We start from the raw sequence: 10301 nt of genomic DNA on the forward strand, positions 1-10301 counted from the left end.
TGTGGTGCCCCCTCTCTATTTAAGAGAGATGACGGGTTACAGAGTCCGACTCTAATTCCACCCCCTAACACCTATTATAACTCTAAGTCCAACTGTAACCAAATAGGACTAGTATATTTGACACCTATTCTAACATTTTTGTCCCAATTCATATAGTATTTTAATTAGCTAGCGTTCATCTCAACTTACGGATGGATAAGAGCAAAGGCTAATAGTAAAGCCAATTACTAGCTCTATCTATTGTCATAACATCTACTTCCTTCGTATCACAATGTAAGATTTTTTAGCATTGTCTATATTTATATAGATGTTAATAAATCTAGACGTATATATGTGTCTAGATTGATTAATTTCTAAATGAATATGAGCAATGCTAGAAAGCCTTACAATCTGAAACGGAGGAAGTATAATCAACTTAATAGTCTACATATACAGTAGTTAGCTGCATATTATACATATTACACTATCCTGTTAATACTTGGTCCCACCTAACTCTTCCTCGTAAAGTTTTTTTTTAACTTTGTGCTGTAATTGGCTGTAAATGTTCAGCTCATTTTTTCTCTCTCATTTTCTCTCAATTACAAGTCAACGTAAATCTAAGATGGTAACTATCACTTACATCAACTTTATTGTACTCTAAGCAGTAAGCACATCGTAGTAGTCGTTGTCTTATGTGGGATATTCTACCGTCTTCACACAAATTTAGCTCCTGGAAGAGTGATTCACTGACTCTAACATGTCGATCGTTAGCGAAGTGTCCTCCAATACTGGCAGGGTGGCATTTCCACCTTTCCAAACATATGTGACTAAAAATTGTTTTACGCTGGCATGTGATAATTTAAAGATCCGCTAGTAAGATCCGCCTCGGAAGCACTGCCGTCTGTGCTCGGCTCGCTCGCGCTCCTCCGCCGCCTTAACCTGCACGGCAACCTGCGCGGGCGAGCTCCGCCTCCCATTGCCGCTCGCCCGCTCCGCCTCCGTCTCAGCCGCCCGCCGCCGGCAGCGCCGCCTACTCCCGCTCTCGCGTGGCCACAGTCATGCTGGTGAGAAGAGAGAGAGAGGGAGAGATTGGGATAGAGCAGAGAGAGATAGAGAGTGGAGGATAACTGACAGGTGCGGGTCATTGATTTTTTTTAAAAAAAACGCTGACTGGACTGCCACGTGGACCCAAAACCACTTCGGATTGAGTTTGGGGGGGTTATTTGTCCGATTTCAATAGTTGAGGGTGTAGAATGTCTGGTTTTCAAGTTCGAGGGTGTAATTCGGTCGACCTCGATAGTCGGGGATGGGGGTAATTCGTACTTTTTCCTTCAAAATTTTAATCAAATATGAACATTAAAAGTTTACCCAATGGCGTACTCCCTCCGTCCCATTTTAAGTGTAGCTATAGTTTTCTGCGCCCAACTTGGATCATTCGTCTTATTTGAAAAAATTTTAAAAAAAATTAAAAACATAAGTCACGAGTAAAACACTATTTATGTTTTATCATCTCGTAACAACAAAAATACTAATTATAAAAAAAATTAAATAAGACGGACGATTAAAGTTGGGCACGGAAACTCACAGTTGCACTTAAAATAGGACGGAGGAAGTACGAGATATGAAATCGTATTCAATTCGTTTTCAACCTAGTTTTAATTAACTATTCTTGCTATGTAGAATAGTACATGGTAGGGTCGTTCAAAACATGTCTTATTACAGACTATTTGTTTCAAATGCTTTTTTGGCAGGTGAAAACATCTCAGTGGCTGCGCCTATACCATCTGTTGCACCGACATCGCTTGTGGCCAACAAGAATGTCACCCATGGAGGTAAGCTTTACTGCGTATGTGGAGATAGCTGTGAAAACGGCTCGGATATAGAAAGAAACTAGCTTTATCATATCATATCACATTTTTATTATTATATTTTTTAAAAATTAGAAATGAATTGGAATAGCTCGTATATGACAATGAAGACGAGTATTATTAAATACATATATGGAGCGCACATGGTTCGGAATGAATATGACGATGAATATTTATCGGAAAACAAAAACCGCTTAAACCATGCTATCCCTACACCCCGTATATATAGCAAAGCCATAATTTATTATGGGCTGTGTAATTTGAGGTTCTAGCTGCTTATGTTTTTACCTTTCCAATACACTTTGTCGTGAACAGCTATTTTCCCTATAGATGACCATTAGGCCCGAGGCCCGACGGCCCGGCCCACGGCACGGCATTTTGGCCCAGCCCAAGCATGGCCCGTCCGACGGGGTTAGGCCTGTGCCGGCCTGGCCCGGCCGACGGGGGTCGGGCTCATGCCGGCCCGGCCCAGCCGCCGGGCCGTGCCTGGCCCCTCTACCGGCACGTTGGGCCGGCCCGGCACGGCACGATGGGCCGACCGGCCAGGGCCTGACAAAAAAAGAATAGGGAGCAAAAATAAACATATTATATGCCACAGTCTAAAGAATAGGGATGTAAAATAGACTTATTTTAGCTATATATATATATATATGTATATATATGTGTATATATATATATATATATATGTGTGTGTGTGTGTGTGTCACATCCCACAGAAGGAGGAAAAATAGACTTATTTTTTAAAAGGCACGATGGGCCACCATGCCTTTAGGCCAGCCCGGCACAGCTCGACTGCTGGTGGGCCGTGCCTGGGCCGGTGGTACAGCCCATGGGCCGTGCCGGCCCGCCCGAATGGCCAACTTTAATTTCCCCGACTTGATCTATATCTAAGTCGTCGTGCAATACTGTGTGCTGACTTCTTGCTTGTATTCGTTGTGTACGTGTAATTAATGTGTGAACGTGCTGCGCGTCATCTATGCATGCTTGTGCATATAATATTGGTCCCAACATTTTGTGAAAAAATCCCAATGTTTGTAAAATTTAGTCTATGGCCGAGTTTACTTCCAAACTTTTTCTTCGTACTTCCAACTTTTCTATCATATCAAAACTTTCCTACATACACAAACTTCAAACTTTTCCGTCACATCGTTCCAATTTCAACCACACTCTATGTTATCCACCAGGTTCGTTGAAATTTGGTACTATTATTGGGATTGCATTGCCAGCAACAGGTGCAGCAATTGCAGTTGCTACTTTGTGTTCTTACATCCGGAGGAAACGATTGGCAAGGAAGACGTCAATTCCAGGTAATTATAACACTTGTGTTGTCTTCATCACTTACAGTCAATTGATAGATAGATATGTTTACTATGTGGATTTGGGTATAATTGTTATTAATCCGGCCCGAAATCACCATTGGGAACCAAACATGAAAAAAATATTATATGAGATCCAAACACGATGACGACACCATTGGAGATTATTAGTTAGCATGAGTATGATCAAATAGGATATATCCCACAAAGGTGAAAAAGAAAAATGATTGTTTAGAAGGTACTCCCTCTGTTCTACATTATCGGGCTGTTCAAATTGTAGCCAAAATAAACCTTACCAAATATTGGCAATTCTAAAATTTTAGCAATTTGGCGATATTGCTAAAATTTTGGCATGATTTCTTATGTATTTACCAAAGTTTGGCAAGAAACTAAATGGATACACATATTTTGCAACTCTACTAAAAAATGATATGGTTTAAAATGACATCGATCTGAACAAGCCCTATAATATCATTATCGATCCTCTTATATGTTAATGAGTTCTTTTTTTTTTAATCTGGCAGTCTCTATAAGTCAGGACATCCAGAACATTGACACTCTAATTCTTGATCTCCCAACTTTGCAAACTGCAACACAAAACTTCAGTCAGCAAAACAAGCTTGGGGAAGGTGGTTTTGGAGTAGTTTATAAGGTACACATATCTATCTATCTATCTATCTATCTATCTATCTATCTAGCTATTTATATGCATGCTAATTGGACACTCTGAGATAGTTTCTACTTTAACTGTAAAAATAGTGGATAAATCTAGCCATCCCTAATTATAATGGCTTAAATTAAAAGAAGATCCCCAATAATTTAATCAATCAATAATATCAATCAATCTTGGATTTATTAAACCGAGAAACGAAAAGTCACATAAAAGAGTATTAGAGTGAATCCTGCATATAATTTAATTTTAAGAACTAAATTTAAAGTTTAAAAATGCTTATCAAATTTTTTTGTTCTGAAGTACTTAAAAACATTAATTATATTTTCCCTTTAATTATTCAATCAAGAAAAGCTAAAATTAAGATTATATAGCAAGTATGACTTTGTATTTATTTACTCTTAATCTTGGAGCTATTAAATTAATAAATGAAGAGTAGCAGAAAATAGTGTTTTCATGACTCATGTGTATAATTTTTTAGTGCTAAATCTAAAATTTAAAAATACTTATATTTTTTTTTGTTTTGTTCTGAAGTACTTAAAACCAATGTTTACATATATAGATAGTAATGTTTACATATATAGATAGTATGTACTACTAGTCTACACAATGGAAGGTTTATATAAGCAATACTTGTCAACTTTCTTTCGAAAAGGACATTATATTTTAATAACAATCACTACTAGAAAAAGGCTTTTCCCAGGCGGCCAAATCATATTTTCACAGGCGGACAAGCCATCTGCCTGCACCTCAACGCCTGCAAAAATAGTTGATTTTCGCAGGCGGGAAACAGGTCCGCCTGCGAAAATAGCTTCGAGCGCTAAAAAAAAAATGGGCATTCCCAATCCATGCCCCATCCAATCCCCATCCAATTCATCCACTTCATCCCCATCCAATCCATTCAATTCATCCAAAATCACCGAATCAATTGTAGCAAAGAAAGCAAATAAAAACATTCAAAAAAATCACGGCCGCCGCCTAGCCGTCGTCCGTCACCGCTGCTGCATGTCCGCGCCGCGCTGTCGTCCGCCGTCGTCGCACGGCCGCGGCCCGCCGTCGTCCGCGCCGCCGCCGCCGCCGCCTCAACCCCCCTCGCCGCCATTACCGCCCACCGCCTCGACCCTCCTCGCCGCCACCGCCCGCCGCGGTGCTCCCCCCGCCCCCTCCGGCTAGATCTGGGAGGGAGGGGGCGGGAGCCGCCGGCCACCGCTCTCCCCCCGCCCCCTCCGGCCAGATCTAGGAGGGAGGGGCCGGGAGCCGCGCCGCCTCGACCCTCCTCGCCGTTGCTGCCCTCCGCCGCGGGAGGGAGGGGCGCGCCCGTCGCCGCCGCGGGGAGCACATGCCGCCACCGCCCCGCGCCGCACCCGGCCGCGGCCTCCCCCCTCCCCCCTCCGGCCAGATCTGGAGGGAAGGAAGGGAGGGAGGGGAGCCGCCGCCCTGTGCCGTCCGCCCCTTCTGCCGGTGGGGAGAGTGAGGGGAGAGGAGAGGTGATGGGGAGGGAGGGGAGAGGAGAGGAGAGGAGAGTGAGGGGAGAGGAAAGGACTTAGAAAAATTTCAGCCCATGTGCCACATATATATATATATACCACGCTAATTTTCGCAGGCGCACCTCATGTGGTCCGCCTGCGAAAATGGTTTTCACAGGCGCCGCTTAAGTGGTCCGCCAGCGAAAATAGATCAAATTTCACCCCGACTTATATTTTTTTTGTAGGCGGTCATTTGGCTCTAAGCGTCATGTCCGCCTGCGAAAATAAGACCCCTACGTTGGAAAAATGCTTTTTCTAGTAGTGAATTTAACTAACCAAGTGTAGACTTTGTGTCAAGTTCTTCACACTGCAAGTTTTACTCACATCTATGAGCATATTCCCTTCTGTAAGCGTAGGGAGCTCTTCCAAATGGGCAAACCATAGCAGTCAAGAGGCTGTCGCGTTGCTCACAGCAGGGGATAGGAGAGTTGAAAAATGAGCTAGTTTTGGTTGGCAAGCTTCAACACAAAAACCTTGTGAGACTAGTTGGTGTTTGCCTTGAGGAGGAGGAAAAGCTACTTGTGTATGAATACATGCCCAATAGGAGCTTGGACACTATTCTTTTCGGTATATTTCTCTTTTAAAATATTATTAAATCAGTTGGTATTCATCACTCGCAGTGACGCAAATTAAATATCTCTTATATATATGGTGGCAGATCAAGATAAAAGCAAGGAATTAGATTGGGAAAAGAGATTCAGGATCATAAGTGAAATTGCTCGAGGGCTACAGTACCTGCACGAAGAATCTCGGTTGAAAATCATTCACCGGTATCTCAAAGCTAACAACATTCTACTAGATTCCGATTTAACCCCTAAGATTTCAGACTTTGGCTTGGCAAAGTTATTTGGAGGGGACCAATCGCATATTGTCACAAATCGCGTAGCTGGGACATAGTAAGTATCATCTTAAATTCAATCCATTCATTATAGTTTATCTTATTTTGTTTCATTGCTAAGTTTTATCTCCTTATTTGTTTTCAAATATTCAAGAAAATCATGAACCTTGGTTACAACTTACATACTAAAAATGGGGTAACTTTACTATCCTCGAAAAAGTATCGGGAGGTACCACACTTTCTAGTATACCAAAAAATTTAGTGTAAATTTAGATATCTCAAATTACTTTTTTATGGACTATAAAATTTCTCTTGGAAAAACAATTTCTGTCCGCATGACATTAATTAAAAGTCCATAGAAATGCATAAAAACAATTAATATGGTTGTATCACTTACATCGTACATATTTATATATAGACATACTATGACACCAGTTGGTCTTTCGTTTATAGCGGATATATGGCACCGGGCAATACTCCATCAAGTCCGATGTGTTCAGCTTCGGTGTTATAATTCTTGAGATCCTCACCGGAAGAAAAAGCATGGGCTCCTACAACTATGAACAATCTGTCAGCCTTTTGGGCCTTGTGAGTACCAATGGTGCACAATAGAGAGGATTTATATTATTTACACATAATATTACATGCAGATTTAGCCCCCCATTCACTCGCAATTTCAAATTTGAACAAGACAAAGATTCAATCCACCCATTTAGAACTCAAAATATAGTCGACCTGCATCTCGTGGTATCTCCTCACAACCATAAAACATCATCCTAACAAAGAAAGTGCTTGTCGAACTATGTGCCACAGATATGGCAGCATTGGACGGCTGGAACAGTTCTAGAGCTGCTTGATCCTTCACTGATCGACAGCAGCCAGCAGTGCTGTGACGACAGGGACCAGATGCTGAGGTGCATCCACATCGGCCTGCTATGTGTCCAGGAGAACCCCACTGACCGGCCGATGCTGTCGTCGGTCACCATGATGCTCCGAAGCGGCACGCCGCCGCTCCGGGCTCCGACGAGACCGGCGTTCTGCATGCCCTGGGCCGCCGGTGGTGAGGCGGCATTTGCAGCCATCATCGAGCTGGTGTCGGCCAATCATGTCTCCGTCACTGAACTCAAGGCAAGATAGGCTAGACCGATTTTATTAAACCCTGAAACGACATACTCTCTCGGTCCTATAAAAAAACTAATCTAGTGTTAGGTATGACATATCCTAATAATATAAATTCGAACAATCCGTTTTTTTCAGATTTGTGGGACGGAGGGAGTACTCTGGTAATGGAATGTTCCATTCCAAGAGGCAAACCGGAATAGCCTCCGAAATGGAACAATCTTGGTCAGCCCATATATACATACGTTCATGATTCTGGAGTATCGATGTACCACGTGAACTCTTTTTAGTATTTTTTTATTTTTAAGATGAGAGAACTCTTCTTGGTGACATGGCAAATGGCTGATGTCACTTGTCCAAATTAAGGATTGTTTCATGGATTTATGGAAATGTCAATTTAGAAACTGAATATATAAGACAATCTTCTTGCTTTTCATTCAAAAAAAAATAGAAACTGAAATCCACTTGCGCTTGTCTCTATCGCTTCTTTTGAGGAGTGACCTGGGTGGCAACCCTCTTCCCCGCCCCCATACAGGATGCACGGATTAAGCATCAAAATATGCAAAAATTATTTACGTACTCCCTCCGTATTTTAATATATAACGCCGTTGACTTTTTAAGCAATGTTTGACCATTCGTCTTATTTAAAAAATTTATGTTATTATCATTTATTTTACCGTGATTTGATTTATCATCAAATGTTCTTTAAGCATGACATAAATATTTTTATATTTACACAAAAATTTTGAATAAGATGAATGGTCAAACGTTAATTAAAAAGTCTGTTAGGAAACGATAGGTGAACAAACGATAAAGAACAATAGATCAATCACAAAAGACACGAGATTTAACGTGGAAAACCCTCCCAAAATAGGAGAGAAAAAACCACGGGCGCCAGCCAGCAAAATATCTTCACTATATCTGAGGTGAGGTTACATCGCCGCACGGCGGCTTACAAGAGGTATATATATAGTGGAACCCTAAAAAGGTTACATCGCTCCGCTACGGCAGAAGCTGGCCTTTATTAAGTGCAAATGAATTTGGATCACAACTCAACAAACTCCACCTTGAGACAAATTCCTTCTTGTAACATGAATCAATCCTTCACCCTGAACACAACAAAGACAAAAAACCACTTTCGGCGCCAAATAGCCTCTCGGGCTAAACCACTATACCAACTAAGCTTGAGCAAAGCTCAAACTTAGCAACAGGAACAGGCTTTGTCATCATATCAGCAGGATTATCATGAGTACTTATCTTGCATACCTTTAGCTTACTTTGCGCGACTACATCACGAACATAATGGTACTTGATATCAATGTGCTTTGTCCTCTCATGAAACATCTGATCTTTGGTGAGGCATATAGCACTTTGACTGTCACAAAACAAGTTAATGCAAGAATCAACTCCACAAAGCTCAGCAAACAATCCTTTCAGCCAAACTGATTCTTTACATGCTTCAGCAATAGCCATGTATTCTGCTTCAGTGGTAGACTGGGCAACAACAGGCTGCAACGTTGCCTTCCAACTCACAGCACAACTACCAATGGTAAACACATAACCTGTGAGTGACCTTCTCTTATCCAAATCTGCAGCAAAATCAGAATCCACATATCCAACAAGCCCCTTATCAGTCCTGCCAAACTTCAAGCAAGCATCAGCTGTGCCTTTGAGGTACCTGAAAATCCACTGAACAGCTTTCCAGTGTTCTTTACCAGGATTAGCCATGTATCTACTAACCAAACTCATAGCATGAGATAAATCTGGCCGGGAGCAAACCATGGCATACATCAAAGAACCAACAGCACTAGAATATGGAACTCTAGACATGTATTCTACATCCTCATCAGTACTAGCACATTGTAAAGCTGATAATTTAAAATGTGGTGCAATAGGAGTGCTAACAGGCTTTGCATCATGCATGTTAAAACGCTGAAGAACCTTCTTAATGTAGCTTTGCTGACTAAGAAATAACAAACCAGAATTTCTGTCTCTAGTGATTTCCATACCTAGAATTTTCTTAGCAGCACCAAGATCCTTCATATCAAACTCACTACTCAACTGTTTCTTCAATGTAGTGATTTGTTCCTTGCTCTTGGCAGCAATCAGCATATCATCAACATATAACAGCAAGTATATAGGTGATCCATTAACAAATTTAATGTACACACAGCTATCAAATTCAGACCTCTTAAAGCCATGTGACAACATAAATGAATCAAACCTTTTATACCATTGACGAGGAGGCTGTTTCAAACCATACAAAGATCTTTTTAACTTGCAAACATAATCCTCCTTACCAGGTACTATGAACCCTTCTGGCTGGTCCATGTATATCTCCTCCTCAAGCTCTCCATGTAAAAATGCTGTCTTCACATCTAACTGCTCAAGCTCAAGATCATGCATAGCAACAATACTGAAGAATGTGCGAATTGAACTATGCTTTACAACCGGAGAGAACACATCATTATAATCAACACCAGCAATTTGACTGAAACCTTTTGCTACTAACCTTGCCTTAAACCTTGGAGGCTCGCTAGGAGATAAACCCTCCTTTCTCTTGAAGATCCATTTACAACGAACAGGCTTCTTCTGTTTTGGCAAGTGCACAAGCTCCCATGTGCCATTCTTCTCAAGAGACTGCATCTCCTCCTGCATAGCTGAGATCCACTTCTCACGGTCTCCAGAAACAACAGCTTCAGTGTATGTGGCTGGCTCAAAAGTATTCTCCACCTGTTCAGCACAACTAAAAGCATAATAAACCATATCACATTCCTCAATAAGACGGACTGGAGCTCCACAACTCCTCTTTGTTCTGCGATGGGCAATAGGTTCATCTTGAGGCTGCAAAACAGGAGGTGAGTGCTGAACAGTATCATTAACATCATTACCAATAATTTCAGTTTCCTGATCATCCACGTGCTCCACCTGCACGCTAACATATTGCTGCTCCTCATCTGAACCACCTGGTATGACATCTGTGGG

The 10301-nt window shown here is 41.6% G+C and overlaps 1 pseudogene; it reads left to right on the forward strand.

The window, feature by feature from the left end:
- Positions 1-1285: 1285 nt before the first annotated feature.
- Positions 1286-7334, forward strand: LOC127755762 (cysteine-rich receptor-like protein kinase 6; annotated as a pseudogene).
- The last annotated feature ends 2967 nt before the right edge of the window (positions 7335-10301 follow it).

This window comes from Oryza glaberrima, chromosome 11 (assembly GCF_000147395.1).
Source record: "Oryza glaberrima chromosome 11, OglaRS2, whole genome shotgun sequence".
In the NCBI taxonomy this organism is placed as follows: Eukaryota; Viridiplantae; Streptophyta; class Magnoliopsida; order Poales; family Poaceae; genus Oryza; species Oryza glaberrima.